Source organism: Budorcas taxicolor, chromosome 20, assembly GCF_023091745.1.
Source record: "Budorcas taxicolor isolate Tak-1 chromosome 20, Takin1.1, whole genome shotgun sequence".
Taxonomy (NCBI): Eukaryota; Metazoa; Chordata; class Mammalia; order Artiodactyla; family Bovidae; genus Budorcas; species Budorcas taxicolor.
Genome location: NC_068929.1, coordinates 31481096 through 31501462, shown reverse-complemented (window position 1 = coordinate 31501462; position 20367 = coordinate 31481096).

The following is a 20367-nucleotide window of genomic DNA, read 5'->3' as shown; positions in this document are numbered from 1 at the left end:
AAGAAACTGAACTATAAGAAGGCATAATTAAACTCGAAACAAGGATAATTTATTAGAGATTATCTACATAGAAATGTGTTGCTTTGTAAACATAAAGAAAGGGACCATGATTATCTAAAAACAACACAATAATCTCAGTTCCTGTCCAAGGCAAACCATTTGACATTACAGTAATCCAAGTCTATGCCACAATCACTGATGCCAAAAAATTGACTCTTTCTGTGAAGACCTACAACATCTTCTAGAATTAACACCAAAAAAAGATGTCCTTTTCATCATAGGGACTTGGAATGCAGAAGTAGGGAGTTAAGAGAAACCCAGAGTAACAGGCAAGTTAATAATAGGGCAAAACTTAAGAGAGCGTTGTCAAGAGAAGACATTGGTCATAGCAAACATCCTTTCCAACAACCCAAGAGACAGCTCTATACATGGACATCACCAGATGGTCAAAATCAAAATCTGATTGAATATGTTCTTTGCAGTCAGAGAAATTTTACGCAGTCAGCAAAAACAAGACTCGGAGTTGACTGTGGCTCAGATTATGAACTCCTTATGGCAAAATTCAAACTTTATTTTAAGACAGTAGGGAAACCACTAGACCATTCAAGTATGACCTAAATCAAACTCCTTCTAATTATACAGTGGAGGTAACAAATAGATTCAAGGAATTAGACCTGGTAGACAGAGCGCCTAAAGAACTATGGATGGAGGGTCTTAATACTGAACAGGAGGCAGTGACCAAAATCATCCCCAAGAAAAAGAATGTAAGAAGACAAAGTGGTTGTCTGAGGAGGCTTTACTCCTCCTTCCTGAGGAGCTGAAGAAAGAAGAGAAGCGAAAAGCAAGGGAGAAAGGGAAAGAAAAACCCAACTGAATGCAGAGTTCCAGAGAATGGCAAGGAGAGACAAGAAGGCTTTCTTAAATGAACAATGCAAAGAAGTAGAGGAACATTAATAGAATGGAAAGACTGGAGATCTCCTCAATAAAACTGGAGATATCAAGGGACACTTCATGCAAGGATGGGCACGATAAAGGACAGAAACAGTAAGACCTTACAGAAGCAAAAATGATCAAGAAGAGGTGGTAAGAATACAGAAAAGAACTATACAAAAAAGATCTTAATGACCCAGATAACCATGATGGTTTGGTCAGTCACCTAAAGCTGGATATCCTGGAGTGTGAAGTTCAGTGGGCCTTAGGAAGTGAAGCATTACTATGAACAAAGCTAGCAGAGATGATGGAATTCCAGTTGAGCTATTTATAATTCTAAATAATGATGCTGTTAAAGTGCTGCACTCAATACGCCAGCAAATTTGGAAAACTCAGTTGCAGTCACAGGGCTGGAAAACATCAGTTTTCATTTCAATCCCAAAGAAGGGCAATGACAAAGAATGTTCAAACTACTGTACAGTTGCACTCAATTCATGTGCTAGCAAGGTTATTCTCTAAATCCTTCTAGAAAGGATTCAGCAGTATATTAACCAAGAACTTCCAGATGTAGAAGTTGAGTTGCAGAGGAACCAGAGATCAAATTGCCAAAATTTGATGGATCATGGAGAAAGCAAGGGAGTTCCAGAAAAATATCCACCTCTGCCTCATTGACTATGCTAAAGTCTTTAATTGTGTGGATCACAGCAAAGTGTGGAAAATTAAAACTCTTTTAAAGAGATGGGAGTACCAGACCACCTTATCTGTCTCTTGAGAAACCTGTATGCATGTCAAGAAGCAACAGTTAGAACTGTACATGGAAAAAAATGACTGGTTCCAAATTGGGAAGGGAGTACATCAAGGTTGTATATTGTCACCCTGCTTAGAGTACTGGAGTGGGTTGCCATTTCCTTCTCCAATGTATGAAAGTGAAAAGTGAAAGTGAAGTCGCTCAGCTGTGTCTGACTCGTAGCGATCCCATGGACTGCAGCCAACCAGGCTCCTCTGCCCATGGGGTTTTCCAGGCAAGAGTACTGGAGTGGGTTGCCATTGCCTTCTCCGTCTATGTAGAGTACATCATGCAAAATGCTGGGCTGGATGAATCATAACCTGAAATCAAGATTGCCAGGAGAAATATCAACTTCACATATGCCGATTATACACTCTAATGGAAGAAAGTGAAGAGTAAGTAAAGAGTCTCTTAATGAGGTTGAAAGAGGAGAGTGAGAAAGCTGGCTTAAAACTCAACATAAAAGAAAACAAACAAACAAAAAAAAGAAATTAAGATCATGGAATCCAGTTTCATCATTTCATGGCAAATAGGAGGGGAAAAAGGGGAAAAGGCGACAGATTTAATTTTCTTGGGCTCCAAAATCATTGCAGATGGTGACTGCAGCCATGAAATTAAAAGACACTTTCTCCTTGGAAGGAAAGCTATAACAAACTTAGCATGTTAAAAAGCACAGACATCACTTTGCCAACAAAGGTCTGTAACGTCAAAGCTGTGGTTTTTTTTTAGCAATCCAATACTTTGGCCACCTGATACAAAGAACTGACTCATTGGAAAAGACCCTGATGCTGGGAAAGATTGAAGGCAGGAGGAGAAGAGGACAACAGAGAATGAGATGGTTGGATGGCATCTTCGACTGGATGGACATGAGTTTGAGCAAGCTCTGGGGGTTGGTGATGGACAGGGAAGCCTGGTGTACTGCAGTCCATGGGGTCGCAAAGAGTCAGACACGGCTGAGCGACTGAACTGAACTGATGTATAACTGAAGTCTCAGAAAGAGAAGAAAGGAAGAGAGAGAGAATGAGAAAAGACCCTGATACTGTGGCTCATGAGGTTGCCAAGATATGGACACGACTTAGCAATTGAACAAGAACCTACTGTATGGCACAGGGGAACTCTACCCAGTGCTTTGTGGTGAACTAAACAGGAAGGAAATCGAACAAAGAGTGAATACATGTATAGGTGATTCACTTTGCTATACAGCAGAAACTAACACAACATTGTAAACAACTATACTCCAATAAAAATTAATAAAATAAAATAAAAATATATCAAAAGTGAAAAAAAGTGAAGATTCCACTTATTTAATAATTAAAACTCCCAATTCACACTCCTTTTTCTCCCTAGTCTTAAATGTCTTTCTGTCCTCTCTTCATCTCATCTAACCTGTGATTCAAGACCTAATCATGAACTCTTGGATCACGGTGGTCTCCATGTTCTTCCTTGTATCTCTGAAATCATATCATCAAACACACATATTTTTTAAAACACAGATCTGGTCTTTTAATCAAGCTCTTTTACAATCATTTTCTTGGGAAGGAAGCTACAGTTTATGGAGCTTAAATGAATGCTCAGGATCCTAGAGCTCTGAGGATCAGGCTGACTAGAGTTCAGGTCTCTCGGATTCCCCTCTAGAGACCTTTCACTACAGGTCACAGTTGTTCTCCATACTGCAAGTATATCTCAGATACTAGCAAAATTATGCTGCCCTCAATACAGTAAAGTTTGAACAGAATACTGGGATTCCATTTTTACCTTTAAGACTTTTACCTTGAAATCTTATTTATGAACTACATAAAGCCTGTTCTTGTCAGTTGACAAATTTCAGTTTGGCAGAGCAATTGCTCCTTATGTGTAAGTTGCCAGGTTTTTGTAAGTTGCCAATTTAAAAAATCATTTCCCTCTATTTGATAGTCTGTGTATTTAACTCTCTCTTAAATATGCAGCAAGAAACATTATATTTTGTTTTCCTTTTGTTAACACTTTCATAGTAAACATATATAACTCCTATATATTAAAGTAAATACTTTCATTATGATTATATTAACTGTTAATACTTTCTTGCTAAGTGCTAAGTTGCTTCAGTCATGTCTGACTCTGTGCGACCCCATAGACGGCAGCCCACCAGGCTCCCCGTCCCTGGGATTCTCCAGGCAAGAACACTGGAGTGGGTTGCCATTTCCTTCTCCAATGCAGGAAAGTGAAAAGTGAAAGTGAAGTCACTCAGTCGTGTCCGACTTTTAGCGACCCCATGGACTGTAGCCTACCAGGCTCCTCTGGGATTTTCCAGGCAAGAGACTTTATTAATACTGTGTAAAATTTACAGTTATAAAGAAAACAGGTATATCATGTGTATTCATTTTCTACACTTCACTCTAATTCCCATTTGATTTTCAAGTTAAAAATTTCCAAATTCTTCATTTAAAAATTCATGATTTAAGGCAATGAATTTGAGCTACTTTGCTACAATGTTTATACACGTGAAATTATAATAAGACATGGGATGGATAAATATTTTGTTTTTAATATTAATCAGGTCTACAAGATATTCTCATATAATTTATCAAATTATTAGACTTACTGCAAATATAATTAGAATAAAATAAACATTACTGAATTTTACAATTATGACTTTAACTTTCATTTTCAAGTTATTTCTGCTTTAAAAATATATTTAAAAATTAAAAGTGAAATTTCCTGATAGAAAGTTAAAGTAAGCATAATTTTAAAAAATCCTGTCTTTTTGTATATCGAGACAGCTAAGCTTTGTTAATATTTAGTTTTCTCCTTGTTTTTCTATGATAATATAAGTGTTAAAGTACAACACAAGAATGTTCAAACTTGTTTTTTAAGTGGTGTGGTACTTTATAGTGAATAATATATGATTAAGTTTTGAGTTATACAAATATCTGCTCACTAATAACAAAATGTGTTTACACATGGATATACCATGAGTCACTTTATTTCCTATTAATTTCAAAGTAAAATGATCACAACATGGTCTTAGAAATCCTAGCTATCACTTTTAAAACTACCTAGCAGCAAGAAATAAAAACCTGCCATTGATGTGGACTACATTCATTATTTTAAAAAACTGAATTAAATCCAACACACATTGTGAATTGTTTTTGCTTCTTCTTTTTAGAATTGTTACAAGTAAAATAACCAGGCAGCGTTATCTTAGGTGAGACTGCTTCGGCTTGGAAACAAACAAGGCTTTCTTTCGATGAGCTAGGTTCATTTCATATTTGTGTAATACCCTGGAAGAAATTGGGTTTCAATAAAGCCCATTTTTGTCACTGCATGTAGCAATGAATATCACACCCAGCAGGGCACAGTGGCACCTGGCTGTCCAGACCCCAGTGAGCACAAACCATCTGGGGGTAATTACAACAAGGTATTCTTTAAGGACCAGATGGGACTAAGGAACAGAAGCCCCGACCCCTCCCAGCCATTTACAACATAATTCCTTTCAATGATATACTTAATCCTCCCACCAGCTATGCTTTTCAGCTTGCTGTTGTCACTGTTCCTTTATGTTAATTCAGTTTCAAGACCGAGAAAAAGAGGAGGAGAGAGAGAGAGTTCAAGAAAAAAGGAGAGAGGGGGAGAGGGAGAGAGAGAGGGAGGGAGAGAGAGAGCCTCTAGGGACCGAAAGAAATTATTCATCCCTAAATTGTTTCCACCACAGCAAGTACAGTAACAATTTTTTTTTTTAAAGAGGGCTGAAATTATCCTAAAGAAGGTCAATGCGACAGCCCTGTGTGGCACCAGCTGAGGTTTACTCAGCCACCTGTTAGCTAGAAAGCTCTCTGCACACACGCTTATGAGGCATTTAACCAGTTTCAAGGGTCTTTATTGTCAGACCAGCCACCTCCATTCAGCTGGCCAGAGCCATAGGCCTGCTTTGTGGTCATATGTGGTGCACAAGCCTTAATTGAATTATGCTGTAAGCCTATCCAATCTGCATCACTGCCCTTTCACTTTTGTGCCATTTGTCTTGCATGTTGTAAAGAATTTTACTTTAAAGAGGGGAAGGCACCCTGCAACCCACTTGTCTTTATTTCTCATTTAAGGTTTGTGCCGCAGGTGCGCTCCCACCTTTCAGTTCCCAAAATGGATTCATCTTTGAGTGATACTGTAGATGGAAGCGTTATTTATTGTTTGGTGACAATGCTTTTCTGGTGTTGCTGAGTTTTATTTTTTTTTAATTAGGTGCTTTTTCAAACTCTCCACCAGATCGGCAGTCTCTGAACTTGAGGACTGTAAATTCAATCAGAAAAACATAAACGATAGATGAAAATGACAATTAGCCGTGTTTACCATTTGTTTTCAAGAAATGCTTTTTGTACAATGAAAAAATACCAAATTTAGAATTTTTGGTTTCCCTTAAGTTTCTGACACCCCATATACCAGTTTATATGAATGAGGCTCAGTGAAGCTCTGTTATTGAAAAACTGCTCATTTTGTTTGTATTCTGGGGCTTCCAGATTTCCTTAGCATTAAAGTAGTGCATATCATTTTTAAATGCTTCGCATTTTCATAATAATTGATTGGCAAATTGATTGGCATAAAAAAGATTTCTCAAATCAGGGATTCAGGTTTATTTCCATATCAAATTTTTCTAAAATGGAAAATTTGTCCCTTTAAAGCACGCTCTACCTAACATTCTTATAACCATCTAAATCCTACTCCCTGGTTTCAGTGTGCATATGAGGGTATAGATCATTTCTAATCAATATTCCCTCAAATCAGTAAGGGACTTGTCATGGGAGATTGAAGGGATTTCAAAGGAAGGAGAGAATCTTCTTTGCTAATTCATATCTATTCCTCACCCAAGTCAAGGAAAGAATAATACTACTAAGTTACTAACCAGTGTTACTCACGTGTACACTGAATTGCGTGCATCAGTTCTCACTGTGACTCAATTGTGTCCAGCTCTTTGCGACCCCGTGGACTGTAGCCCACCAGACTCCTCTGTCCATGGAATTCTCCAGCCAAGAATACAGGAGTGGGTTTTCACTTCCTTCTCTAGGGGATCTTCCCAACTCAGGGATCAAACATGCATCTCTTGTGACTCCTGCACTGACAAGTGAATTCTTTGCAACTGAGCCACTTGGAAAGCCCCAATTTTTACTATAGCAACCTCTGTATGTCTTTTGTATGGAAGTCTTATCTCTAACTTAAACTACTGAATCAAAACCACAAATATGAAACACGCAAAATGGACTAAAATATTCTAGCTGGCAAGAAAAAGAATAAAGATATTTGCACATAATCTTCAAAATAAATAAGATTTCAAAAACTGGTTTCTGTATTTTTAACCTGTGTGTTTCTCCCAACAATTCTTTGCTCATTTACTCTGTGTTTTCCTATAGGTTCCCATTTTATAAACAAGAAAACTAAGGGTTAACAGAGAAACTAAGTGACTCACCTAGGGGTCCAATTCTTCTGATTTCTTATTGAAGTCTTCTTCTATTACATCATAAAATCTTCATATAATTATTTCATAAACATGATTTGGACCCATGCACAACTCCCTGTAGTTATATGTATTAGAGTAGCTTATTAATATTCTGTGAAGTAGGAATAACAACTGAAATTGCAAAAATCTAGACAAAAGCAGAAAATAAATGAGACCTAATTAAACTTATAAGCTTTTTTCACAGTAAAGGAAATCATAAACAAAAGAAAAAGACAATCTATAGACTGGGGGAAAATATTTGCAAATGATGCAACCAGCAAGGGATTAATCTCCAAAATATTCAAATAGCTCAGATAGCTCAATATCAAAAAAATCATCCAATCAAAATGTGGACAGGAGACCTAACTAGACATTTCTTCAAAGAAGACATACAGATGGCCAAGAGGCATATGAAAAGGTGCTCAATGTTGATAATAAATAGAGAAATACAAATAAAAGAGAAACAAATACAGTACTAATCAGTGAGGTATTGCCAGTCAGAATGGCCATCATGAAAAAATCTACAAATAATAAATGCTGGAGAAGATGTGAAGAAAAAGAACTCCACCTACAATGTTGGTAGGAATGTAAATTCATGCAGCCACTATGGAAAAGAATATGGAGGTTTCTTAAATATTACTATATTACCCAGAAATCCCACTTCTGGTCATATATCCAGAAAGAGATGAAAACTCTAATTTTAAAAGATATATACACACTGATATTCACAGCAGCACTATTTACAATAGCCAAGACATGAAAACTAAATGTTCATTGACAGGTACATGAATAAAGAAGATGTGGTATATATAGATAGAGATATACAATGGAATATTACATAGTCATGAAAATAATGAAATATTGCTGTTTGCAACAACATGGATAGACTTAGAGACTGTCATACTGAGTGAAGTAAGTAAGATAGAGAAAGAGAAATACCATGATATTACTCATATGCGGAATCTAAAAAAGTGATACAAATAAACAATTACAAAATAGACAGAGATTCACAGATATATGAAACAAACTTACGGTTACCAAAGGAGAAAGGGGGAAGTTGGGGGATACAGTAGGCACTTGGGATTAACAGATACACACTATTATATAAAATAGATACACAACAAGGACCTTCCATATAGCACAGGGAACTATATTCAATCTTATAATAACCTATAATGGAAAAGAATCTGATAGATGTGTATATATATACGGACTTCCCTGGTGGCTCAGAAGGTAGAGACCTGGGTTCGATCCCTGGGTTGGGAAGAATCCCTGGAGAAGGAAATGGCAACCCACTCCAGTACCGTTGCCTAGAAAATCCCACAGACGTTATGTATATATATATTACTGAATCACTTTGCTGTACCCCTGAAACCAACAAAATATTGTCAAACAACTACAACAACAATGGCAAAAGTCTAGAATTACACCCAAACAATGAAAAATGTCCCAGCTTTGTTTCTTTTTTTTTTTAAGCCCTATTAACTTATAAGAATGGGGCTTTCCAGGTGGCTCAGTTGTAAAGAATCCTTCTGCCAATGCAAGCGACATGGTGGGTTTGATCCCTGGGTTGGGAAAATCCCCTGAAGAAGGAAATAGCAATGCAATCCAGTTCTTGCCTGGATAATTCCATGGACAGAGGAGACAGATGGGCTATATAGTTCACAGGGTTGCAAGAGTTGAACATGACTTAGGGACTAAATAACAACAACAACAAAGGTATAAGAATATATCTTTAGCAACTTTTAAATTCTTTCATAGGATTTGGAAGAAAACAGTTGGCAATGAAATGTGTACAGCTTCACAATTTTCTGTGTGAATCACTTAAACTGCTTGCATTTTGTACCTCTGTATTTTAATACTAAAAATATTTAAAACTTTATTTTTTAAGGACATTGGCATCATAAAATTCTAGAATATCTAAAGGCATCCTTGGTCCAGAATGTTAGATCCCATCCATGCATGCTTTAAGAACATTTTAGAAGAAAAAAATATAGAATGTTGGTTTAATTGTAGAAACTTATCTTTTTATCAGCATTTTACTATCTACATTATTTTTTCCAAATTTCAAATATATCATATTGCCTTTGAAGTAATGGAATCTCTAATAACCCCATTAATAAAATCATTATATACACCAAAGGAATAGCTATTAAAATTTAACTGTCCATTATACTTTTGTTACTAGCTCACTTTACACAAAAGTAGGCAATTTTATAAAATTCATTTGTATTCTTAGTTTCCAATAAAAATCATAAATATAACTCTTTCAGAAAATACCTTATTTAAGGAAATGTTGAAGAAAAATAAAACCAGGTAGAAAAGCCAAAACAATTACTAGTAGCCATGATGGCAATCCTATATATATATGTATGTGGTGTGTGTATCTCTATAATATCTACATACATAAAAATACATGGTTTATGTAATTTATATACATATTAAATACATATATAGTATTTGAGAATTCAAACAGTACAGCTCACTAAATCAATGGAAGGACTAAAGAATAATCTTGTTATTCAGCAGCTAATATTCTCAAAAAAGTTCAAAGCTGAAATTTGAAAACAGATTATAATATCAAATTTAGAATACTGTAGGAATGTTATTCATTGTTTACAAACTCTCTCCCAGGAATCAAACCCAAGTCTCCTGCATTCCCTGCAGACTCTGTACTATCTGAGCCACTGGGGAAGACCTATGTTAAGAATAGTTGTAAGGGGAAAAAAAAAAACTCAGATAAAAGGAAACTGATGACCTTCACACAGTAGTGGAACACAGTTTTAGCTTTCCACACAAATTCTGTCCAACAGTGGTGCCTCCTGAGAGTCAAATGTGCTTTGAAAAAAACTATTACTTCACATTGAGGACCTGTTCCTATGGACCTCCTTTCCCTTTCAATGGGATTTTCAAACACATTTAATGAACACAGAATGAAGCATATTTGATGTCTCTTGGGAAATAGATGGGGAAACAGTGGAGATGGTGTCAGACTTAATTTTTTTGGGCTCCAGAATCACTGCAGATGGTGACTGCAGCCATGAAATAAAAAGACACTTACTCCTTGGAAGAAAAGTTATGACCAACCTAGATAGCATATTCAAAAGCAGAGACATCTCTTTGCCGACTAACGTCCGTCTAGTCAAGGCTATGGTTTTTCCTGTGGACATGTATGGATGTGAGAGTTGGACTGTGAAGAAGGCTGAGCGCTGAAGAATTGATGCTTTTGAACTGTAGTGCTGGAGAAGACTCTTGAGAGTCCCTTGGACTGCAAGGAGATCCAACCAGTCCATTCTGAAGGAGATCAGCCCTAGGATTTCTTTGGAAGGAATGATGCTAAAGCTGAAACTCCAGTACTTTGGCCACCGCTTGAGAAGAGTTGACTCATTGGAAAAGACTTTGATGCTGGGAGGGATTGGGGGCAGGAGGAGAAGGGGGCGACAGAGGATGAGATGGCTGGATGGTATCACGGACTCGATGGACGTGAGTCTGAGTGGACTCTGGGAGATGGTGATGAACAGGGAGGCCTGGCGTGCTGCGATTCATGGGGTCGCAAAGAGTCGGACACGACTGAGCGACTGAACTGAACTGAACTGAAGTCAATCATACAGTTTAAATTTAATAAACATACACTTTACCAGATTTTCTGCTTCATAAACTTGCCTGAAACTATTCACCTATCTTGAATTTCCAAAATTTGTCTAAAAAATTCATGAGCAGACTTGTGTGTGTCATTTTGTCATCATAAATTCTAATATCAAGGAATGCTCACAGGACATCATATGTCTAGAGGAAAAGTGAAAAATCAAGTCAACTGGTTTTTTTTCCCTATGTGCAGAATGCCAAATCAGTCAGTGGTATGACTTTCTCCTTGAACTTACCATTTAAACATTGTTTGGCAAAGTTATATGAACATTTTTGTTGCTACAGCCAACACTTCTTAGTTTGGTATGGTAGCTAGAAACAGGAAATAATATATGGCTTCAGGCTAAACTGAAGAATGATGACAAGCAAATTCTCATTAATCCAAAGGGAGATGAAAATACTAGAATGAAAGCTAGAAGATGGATGAAATAATCTCATAATTACCTTTTATTCTTATTTTTCTACCATTCTAGCTATCTGAAAGAGAAATATGCTAGGTCAATGGCAAATTTTCATCTTTAGGGAAAAAATCTCCTGGGTATCCTCTATTCATTCCTAAAATGGATTATAGATATCTGTTACTTCAACTTCAGCCTGTAACAATTTCTCAAGTAATATTTGATTCTGAGATTACATCAGAAGGCAGACAGTACTGAATGGGCTGTTGCTTTTTTTTCCCCATTGAGAAAGAGGGGAAAGAATAAAATGTAGATGTATTATCTGAGTAAGATGCTAAAATACAGATGACTGTGAGAGTAGGGAATAGGGTTTTATGAGATAATGCATTTATTGGTTTTGGTACTAAGAAGAGTGTTTATGGATGTTGAGTGTATGCCTGAATGTCAGAAACACATTTATCCACAAGATACAGGAGAAATTAGCATCAATTGGGCAATTGCAGATTTCAATGACATACTTTTTACTTATTTTACCCAAACAAACATATTGAGAACTATTCAAACCAAACCATTTAATCTTTAACAATCCCATACCTTCACTATACAAATAAGGGAACAGAACCTAGAAAACAGTGTAATTTACCAGGTTTATATTGCTAATAAAAATGAAAGCTGGGGTTTGAACCCAAAGATATCTGAGTCATGAATCTTTGCTATTAACCACTGTATATCAAGAATTAAACATAGGTAGTAGCTATATGATACGTCTACAGTACTAATATATTTGCAAGCTCTCCTTCCCTTCCTGTTATTCTGACCATCCTTAGAAGTAGTCATAAAACCTGGAAATTATTACTGGAGTTGCATTAGGGTAGTTGATCATCCATATTACAGAGGCTTCCCAGTATCTCTCCCATACTCTCTGAAATGCTCCTTACCATAAATTGATTAATCAGCTACTTCTTTTGAAACAAAAAATGTTTCTTGGAGTAAGGTTCTCAATTTCCCTATGCCTGGAACAAAAATAGAGTCCCCCTAACTATTTGCATAAATGTTTGAATGGATTCATGAGGTATTTTATTTAATTATATTGTTCTTTAAGAATTTTCCACAGTTTGTTGTGATCTACACAACAAAGGCTTTGGTGTAGTCAATAAAGCAGGGGCAGATGTTTTTTCTGGAACTCTCTTGCTTTTTCGATGATCCAGCGGATGTTGGCAATTTGATCTCTGGTTCCTCTGCTTTTTCTAAATCCAGCTTGAACATCTGCAAGTTCACAGTTCTGGCTTGAACAATTTTGAGCATTACTTTACTGGTGTGTGAGATGAGTGCAATTGTGCAGTAGTTTGAGCATTCTTTGGCATTGCCTTTCTTAGGGATTAGAATGAAAACTGACCTTTTCCAGTCCTGTGGCCACTGCTGAGTTTTCCAAACCTGATGGCATATTGAGTACAGCACTTTCATGGCATTATCTTTTAGGATTTGAAATAGCTCAACTGGAATTCCATCACCTCCACTAGCTTTGTTCGTAGTGATGCTTCCTAAGGCCCACTTGACTTCACATTCCAGGATGTCTGGCTCTAGGTGAATGATCACACCATTGTGGTTATCTGGGTCATGAAGATCTTTTGTTGTACAATTCTTCTGCACATTCTTGTCACCTCTTAATATCTTCTGCTTCTGTTAGGTCCATACCACTTCTGTCCTTTATTGTGCCCATCTTTGCATGAAATGTTCCCCTGGTATCTCTAATTTTCTTGAAGAGATCTCTAGTCTTTCCCATTCTATTGTTTTCCTGTTTCTTTGCATTGATCACTGAGGAACGCTTTCTCTCCTTGCTATTCTTTGGAACTCTGCATTCAAATGGGTATATCTTTCCTTTTCTCTTTTGCCTTTAGCATCTCTTCTTTTCTCAGCCATTTGTAAGGCCTCCTCAAACAACCATTTTGCCTTTTTGTCTTTCTTTTTCTTGGGAATTGTCTTGATCACTACCTCCTGTACAATGTCATGAACTTCCATCCATAGTTATTCTGGCATTCTGTCTATCAGATCTAATCCCTTGAATCCATTTGTCACTTCCACTGTATAATCCCACTGTAAGGGATATGATTTAGGTCATAACTGTATGGTCTACTGGTTTTCCCTACTTTCTTCAATTTAAGTCTGAATTTTGCAATAAGGAGTTCATGATCTGAGCCACAGTCAGCTCCTGGTCTTGTTTTTGCTGAGTATATAGAGCTTCTCCATCCTTGGCTGCAAAGAATATATCAATCTGATTTGGTATTGACCATCTGGTGATGTCCATGTGCAGTCTTCTCCTATGTGGTTGGAAGAGGGTATTTGCTATCATCAGTGTGGAAAATTCTTAAAGAGATGGGAATTCCAGACCACCTTACCTGCCTCTTGAGAAATCTGTATGTAGGTCAAGAAGCAACAGTTAGAACTGGACATGGAACAGACTGGTTCCAAACTGGGAAGGGAGTACATCAAGGCTGTATATTGTCACCTTGCTTATTTAACTTATAAGCAGAATACATCATGTGAAATGCCTGACTGGATGATTCACAAGCTGGAATCAAAACTGCAGGGAAAAATATTAATAACCTCAGACATGCAGATGACACCACCCTTATGGCAGAAAGGGAAGAAGAACTAAATAGCCTCTTGATGAAAGTGAAAGAGGAGAGTGAAAAAGTTGGCTTAAATCTCAACACTCAGAAAACTAAGATCATGGCATCTGGTCCCATCAGTTCAGTTCAGTCACTCAGTCGTGTCCGACTCTTTGTGACCCCATGAATCGTAGCATGCCAGGCCTCCCTGTCCATCACCAACTCCCGGAGTTCACTCAGACTCACGTCCATTGAGTCAGTGATGCCATCCAGCCATCTCACCCTTTGTCGTCCCCTTCTCCTCCTACCCCCAATCCCTCCCAGCGTCAAAGTCTTTTCCAATCAGTCAACTCTTCACATGAGGTGGCCAAAGTACTGGAGTTTCAGCTTCAGCATCATTCCCTCCAAAGAAATCCCAGGGCTGATTTCCTTCAGAATGGACTGGTTGGCTCTCCATGCAGTCCAAGGGACTCTCAAGAGTCTTCTCCAACACCACAGTTCAAAAGAATCAATTTTGGGGCGCTCAGCTTTCTTCACAGTCCAACTCTTACATCCATACATGACCACAGGAAAAACCATAGTTTGGCTAGACAGACCTTTGTTGGCAAAGCAATGTCTCTGCTTTTCAATACGCTATCTAGGTTGGTCATAACTTTTCTCCCAAGGAGTAAGCGTCTTTTAATTTCACGGCTGCAGTCACCATCTGCAGTGATTTTGGAGCCTCCAAAAATAAAGTCTGACACTGTTTCCACTGTTTCCCTATCTACTTCCCATGAAGTGATGGGACCAGATGCCATGATCTTCGTTTTCTGAATGTTGAGCTTTAAGCCAACTTTTTCACTCTCCTCTTTCACTTTCATCAAGAGGCTTTTCAGTTCCTCTTCACTTTCTGCCATAAGGGTGGTGTCATCTGCATATCTGAGATTATTGATATTTCTCCCGGCAATCTTGATTCCAGCTTGTGTTTCTTCCAGCCCAGCGTTTCTCATGATGTCCTCTGCATATCAGTTAAATAAGCAGGGTGGCAATATACAGCCTTGACGTACTCCTTTTCCTATTTGGAACCAGTCTGTTGTTCCATGTCCAGTTCTGACTGTTGCTTCCTGACCTGCATATAGGTTTCTCAAGAGGCAGGTCAGGTGGTCTGGTAGTCCCATCTCTTTCAGAATTTTCCACAGTTTACTGTCATCCACACTGTCAAAGGCTTTGGCATAGTCAATAAAGCAGAAATAGATGTTTTTCTGGAACTCTCTTGCTTTTTTCGATCATCCAGAGGATGTTGACAATTTGATCTCTGGTTCCTGTGCCTTTTGGGGGAAACAGTGGAAACAGTGATAGACTTCATTATTATTATTATTATTATTATTATTATTATTATTATTGGTCTCCAAATTCACTACAGATGGTAACTGTAGCCATGAAATCAAAAGACATTTGCTTCTTGGAAGAAAAGCTATGACCAACCTAGACTGCATATTGAAAAGCAGAGACATTACTTTGCCAACAAAGGTCTATATAGTCAAAACTGTGGTTTTTTCATAGCCATGTATGGATGTGAGAGTTGGACTATAAAGAAAGCTGAGCAATGAAAAATGATATTTTTGAACTGCGATGTTGGAGAAGACTCCTGAGAGTCTCTTGGACTGCAAGGAAATCAAACCCGTCAATCTTAAAGGAAATCAGTCCTGAATATTCATTGGAAGGACTGATGCTGAAGCTGAAGATCCAAAACTTTTGCCACCTGATGAGAAGAACTGACTCATTTGAAAAGACCCTGATTCTGGGAAAGACTGAAGGCAGGAGGAGAAGGGGACAACAGAGGATGAGATGGTTGGATGGCATCACTGACTCGATGGACATGAGTTTGAGCAAGCTTGGAGTGTTGATGATGGACAGGGAAGCCTGGTGTGCTGCAGTCCATGGGGTTGCAAAGAGTCAGACACGGCTGAGTGACTGAACTGAACTGATATTGTTCTTTACTACTTAGATGTGAATGAACCCACCTATGGCAATGGAATTTTGATTAGATTTTTTGGAGAAGGAGGCAAGGCAGGGAGAAGATGTTAAAAACCTGGGGAAAGGTGGTCCATGTGGAATGCCAGAGTAGAGAATTCAGGATGACCTGAAGGAACATGTGAACACACAATGGGGGCAGGGCAGAAAGCTTCAGAAGACCTCAGCTTAGAAGAACATGGGGGACTGACGATGACTTTATATACATATATATATTTTGTTTTTGCAAAGCTTCTCTGGCTCAGTCAATGCTAGAGAACATTTGCAAAATATTTTATATATATACACTGTCTTTGATGTTGACTCATTCTCTTCTGAACTGTGGTGATCTGCACCCAGGATGTACATTAGCTTCTGGTACTAAGAACAGACTTGTCTAACCATGCTGTCATCAAACAGAGCAGACTGCCACATAAGCACGACTGTAATACTCTACCTTCATTTTCATTTGACTAAGTCAAGAAACATTCTGCTCTTTGTCTGAAGGCTTTTTCATCCAGTTTCCAGTGTTTGAATATTTTCCCTATATTTTTGTCATCCATATGCACAGCATGAGAGAGATGGTAGTATAATATCAACCCTCTCAGCAACGAACACGTGTTGCTTAATCACTAGGTGCAGGCACTCTGCCGAATACTCCACAATTTTTTCTTCCACGGACTCTAGAGAAGATTTTATTACTATACCCACCTGACAAATAAAGGAGCTGAGTTTGAAATCATTGAGCCAAGACACATATAGAACTTAACCCAACTGGAATTTGAATGCAAACAGTCTGACTCTGGAACCACACTCCTAACCACTGTACCAGACTCTTGCCATAGGTTTGCTCAGTAAAAAACTAATTGACTCATCAAAACCACTAAAGGTTCTTGGATCTATGCTAAGCCCCGGAAGGTACAAAAATGAATGGAACAATAGCTGCAGCAGCACAGCTACCTTTTGCTGGCCTGGACATCATGGAGAATGTAACCACATGAATTCTGAAGAAAGAATAAGAGGAAAGCGAAAAGAATGTGAGCCTGGGAGACATGGTCTAGGCAGGAAAATACCGCTTAAAGCAAACAGGGCAACAAGTATTTGCCCTGGCCTGACTCGAGCATTTCTCTGGAACATGTGCCCTTTCCTCCACTTTTGCTGATTGAAACTTCATTCTCCAAGACTCATCTAAAATCATCCCCCTCCCAAAGTCTGAGATTCTCTCTGCCAAGATGGAGTCTCACCTTTGCTTTCTAAGTTAATTTTTATTCCAGTACTCTTGCTTGGAAAATCTCATGGACAGAAGAGCCTGGTAGGCTACAGTCTGTGGGGTCACAAAGAATCAGACATGACTGAGCGACTTCACTTTACCTTGTCTTATAGTTGCTTTACAATGTTGTGTTACGCTTCTATGAGTCTCACCTTCCTTGAATTCTCTCTGGCCCTTGTCTTAATCCAGATGATACTCTGATTATTTTTGGACCTGTTTTATTTTCCATCCTAACCCAACTGAAGTCATACATACTATCCTTCTCATCTCCCTTCTTCTCACTATAGGTCACAAATTCTTTGCCAGATCTTCTCCCCAAATATTCCCTCTGCCTGGTACACTTCCACCCCAGCTCCTTTTCATTCCTCACACTCTGCTTTCAAAACTCCCTTCCTTCAGTGAGCTCTCTCTAATTCTCCAGGGTTTTGTTAGAGGCTCCTCTTATGTGTACCCACTATGTCCCCCACAATGACAGGGGACACACTGTTTCATAATGGCCATTTTACAGTTCTATACCCTCCACCACACTCTCCCCTCCGTGGAGATAGAATCAGTGTGTCATGTTTATGTAAAGTGGGTTTAGTGATTATCTGTTGAATGAACAAAACAACATATGGCTGTTGAAGTTGACTGCTCTCTTATTCCAGGAGGGAGGCCCGGTGTGAGTGGGAGAAGCACGGTGACAGGGTGGAGATGGGGTACGATCCGATCAAGGATACTATTGGATTAAGACATTGTACCTCACTGATAGATGTCAATTCATGTGTCCCATTTATGACCATTTTCACACTTAAATTTCATGACATCTAAGAAGGCCAGCCAGGACCCTAACAAACGAGTGACTTCCCAGATATCTTTACATACCCATCAGCATTTCCGAACTGAAATCCTCATGAAATCCTTGAGGATTTCAGTTCTAGCCTCTCCTATTGTTGAGGAAGTATCTATTTGACTAGGGGAGCAAACAACTGGTCCAGTTCTCCCTGGTCTGTGTGCCCTGCAGAAGCAGGCAGTATCTTTAAACTTCAAGGCTTGTGACGCAACAGGTACATAAAAATATCTCCCATCCCCATAGCCTGGTTTTATCTCTACAGTACAGTGGACATCTGTGAAATTTGCCTAATTTCCTCCAGTAACAGTCCCTTCTTAAGGAACTATCCATCCCTCATCTGCAGTCCAGAACATGACCCCAATTAGGTCCTCTGTACCTGAATCTTGAGGGAAATGTCACAAAAATGAAAACATTTCAGAACTCAGTCATTATTTTGGTGGCACGTTGAAGGCAGCGGTGAGACTGGGCAAGTTGCTTAACCTCTCTGTGCCTTAATTGCTTCATCTACTAAAATAACAACAATAGTAATACCTTATTGTGCTGTAGTGTGGATTCAAGGTGTTAATAGGTGTAGAACACTTAGAACAAGACCAGACACTGAAAAAGTGCTAAATAAGTGGTACCTATTATAGCATAGTTGTTAGAATTTTGAAGTTGCTCTATTTTTGTCCATTATGAGGCCTGGCTGTAGGATATTTTTTCCTTCAGATTTTTAGGTTTCTCCAATTTCCTTCCAAAGAGAATTTTTTCGCTTAAGTTGGCAGTGTTGTATTGAGTCGGTTTGTGTTGCTTGCTGCCAGAAAACCTTAATGATTGCTTCTCTCACATACTATAGGTCTTTTCTTCTAAAGTGTTTATTAGACCCTGGAGGACAATAATCATATATTATTAATCACTGCATCATCTAGAACACCAAGAGTAGTGCTCCCTATGTAAAAATATGCATTTTGGTAACTGGGAGACCAACTACATGAATACTACTAGAGACCTCTTTCTTTAGAGCTTTATCATGCCTTTTCTTAGCAATAAAAATCAGAACTAACAGCATCATAATTGATTTCAGGATGATAAAAGTGACCACCACAAAATATTTAACTTATCAGAGAGACAGCTGGTGCAAGGAAAGGAAAGCTAGAGTCAGTTCAGGGGAGCTGTGTTCCAATTCCTATCTCATTGATTCTTACCTGGGTGGCCTTGTGTGAATAACCAAGGCTCTCTGAGGCTCAGTTTCCTCATATGAAGAACTGAGATATTAAAATGTATTATTATCAGGGACTTAGAAACCAACAGAATGGATGATATGGCCCATGATGATACTCAGTTCAGTCACTTATATACTGAAAGTGCTCTTTGAGATTGTTAGTTCATTATGAGAAGGAAAAAGAAATTAAACTTTTAATAAAAAGTTTACAGGAGTATATAACGATCTATAACTAAAAAGTAAACAACTCTTGCCAATTAAAGAAAAAACAATTAAGGGAACAGGAAAAGTGTAAGACTATTCATTTGGGGCTTTAAAATGATGCCATTTTACCATGAATAAAAAGTTAAAGGCACATTCATTTTTACTATTATTACTGATTAAGAATCTGACAGATTCTATTTTTATGCCATTCTATATTTTGTATCACACTCATTTAATATGAAACTTGTCTAAAAATTACTATAGAATGACCATTGTTTTTTGAGAACCCTACTCTTTCTGTGTAGTGTTACGAACACATTTCAATAATGCAGACATTTTGTGTTAAACTATTTATCATTTGTTTATCCTTTAAAATCATTTATATTCATTTTAAATGATAAATAATATCAGTCAGTCAGTCCAGCTGCTATGTTGTGTCAGACTCTTTGCGACCCCATGAACTGAAGCATGACAGGCCTCCCTGTCCATCACCAACTTCCGGAGTTTATCCAACTCATGTCCATTGAGTCGGTGATGCTATCCAACCACCTCATCCTCTGTCATCCCCTTCTCCTCTTGCCTTCAATCTTTCCCTTTCAATCAGGGTCCTTTCAAATGAGTCAGTTCTTCATATCAGGTGGCCAAAGTATTGGAGTTTCAGCTTCAACAACAGTCCTTCCAATAAACACCCAGGACTGATCTCCTTTAGGATGGACTGGTTGGATCTCCTTGCAGTCCAAGGGACTCTCAAGAGTCTTCTCCAACTCCACAGTTCAAAAGCATAAATTCTTCAGCACTCAGCTTTCTTTATAGTCCAACTCTCACATCCATACATGGCCACTGGAAAAACCATAGCTTTGACTAGATGGACCTTTGTTGGCAAAGTAGTGTCTCTGCTTTTAAATATGCTGTCTAGGTTGGTCACAGCTTTTCTTTCAAGAAGCAGGTGTCTTTTAATTTCATGGCTGCAGTCACCATCTGTAGTGATTTTAGAGCCCTAAAAAATAAAGTCTATCATTGTTTCCATTGCTTCCC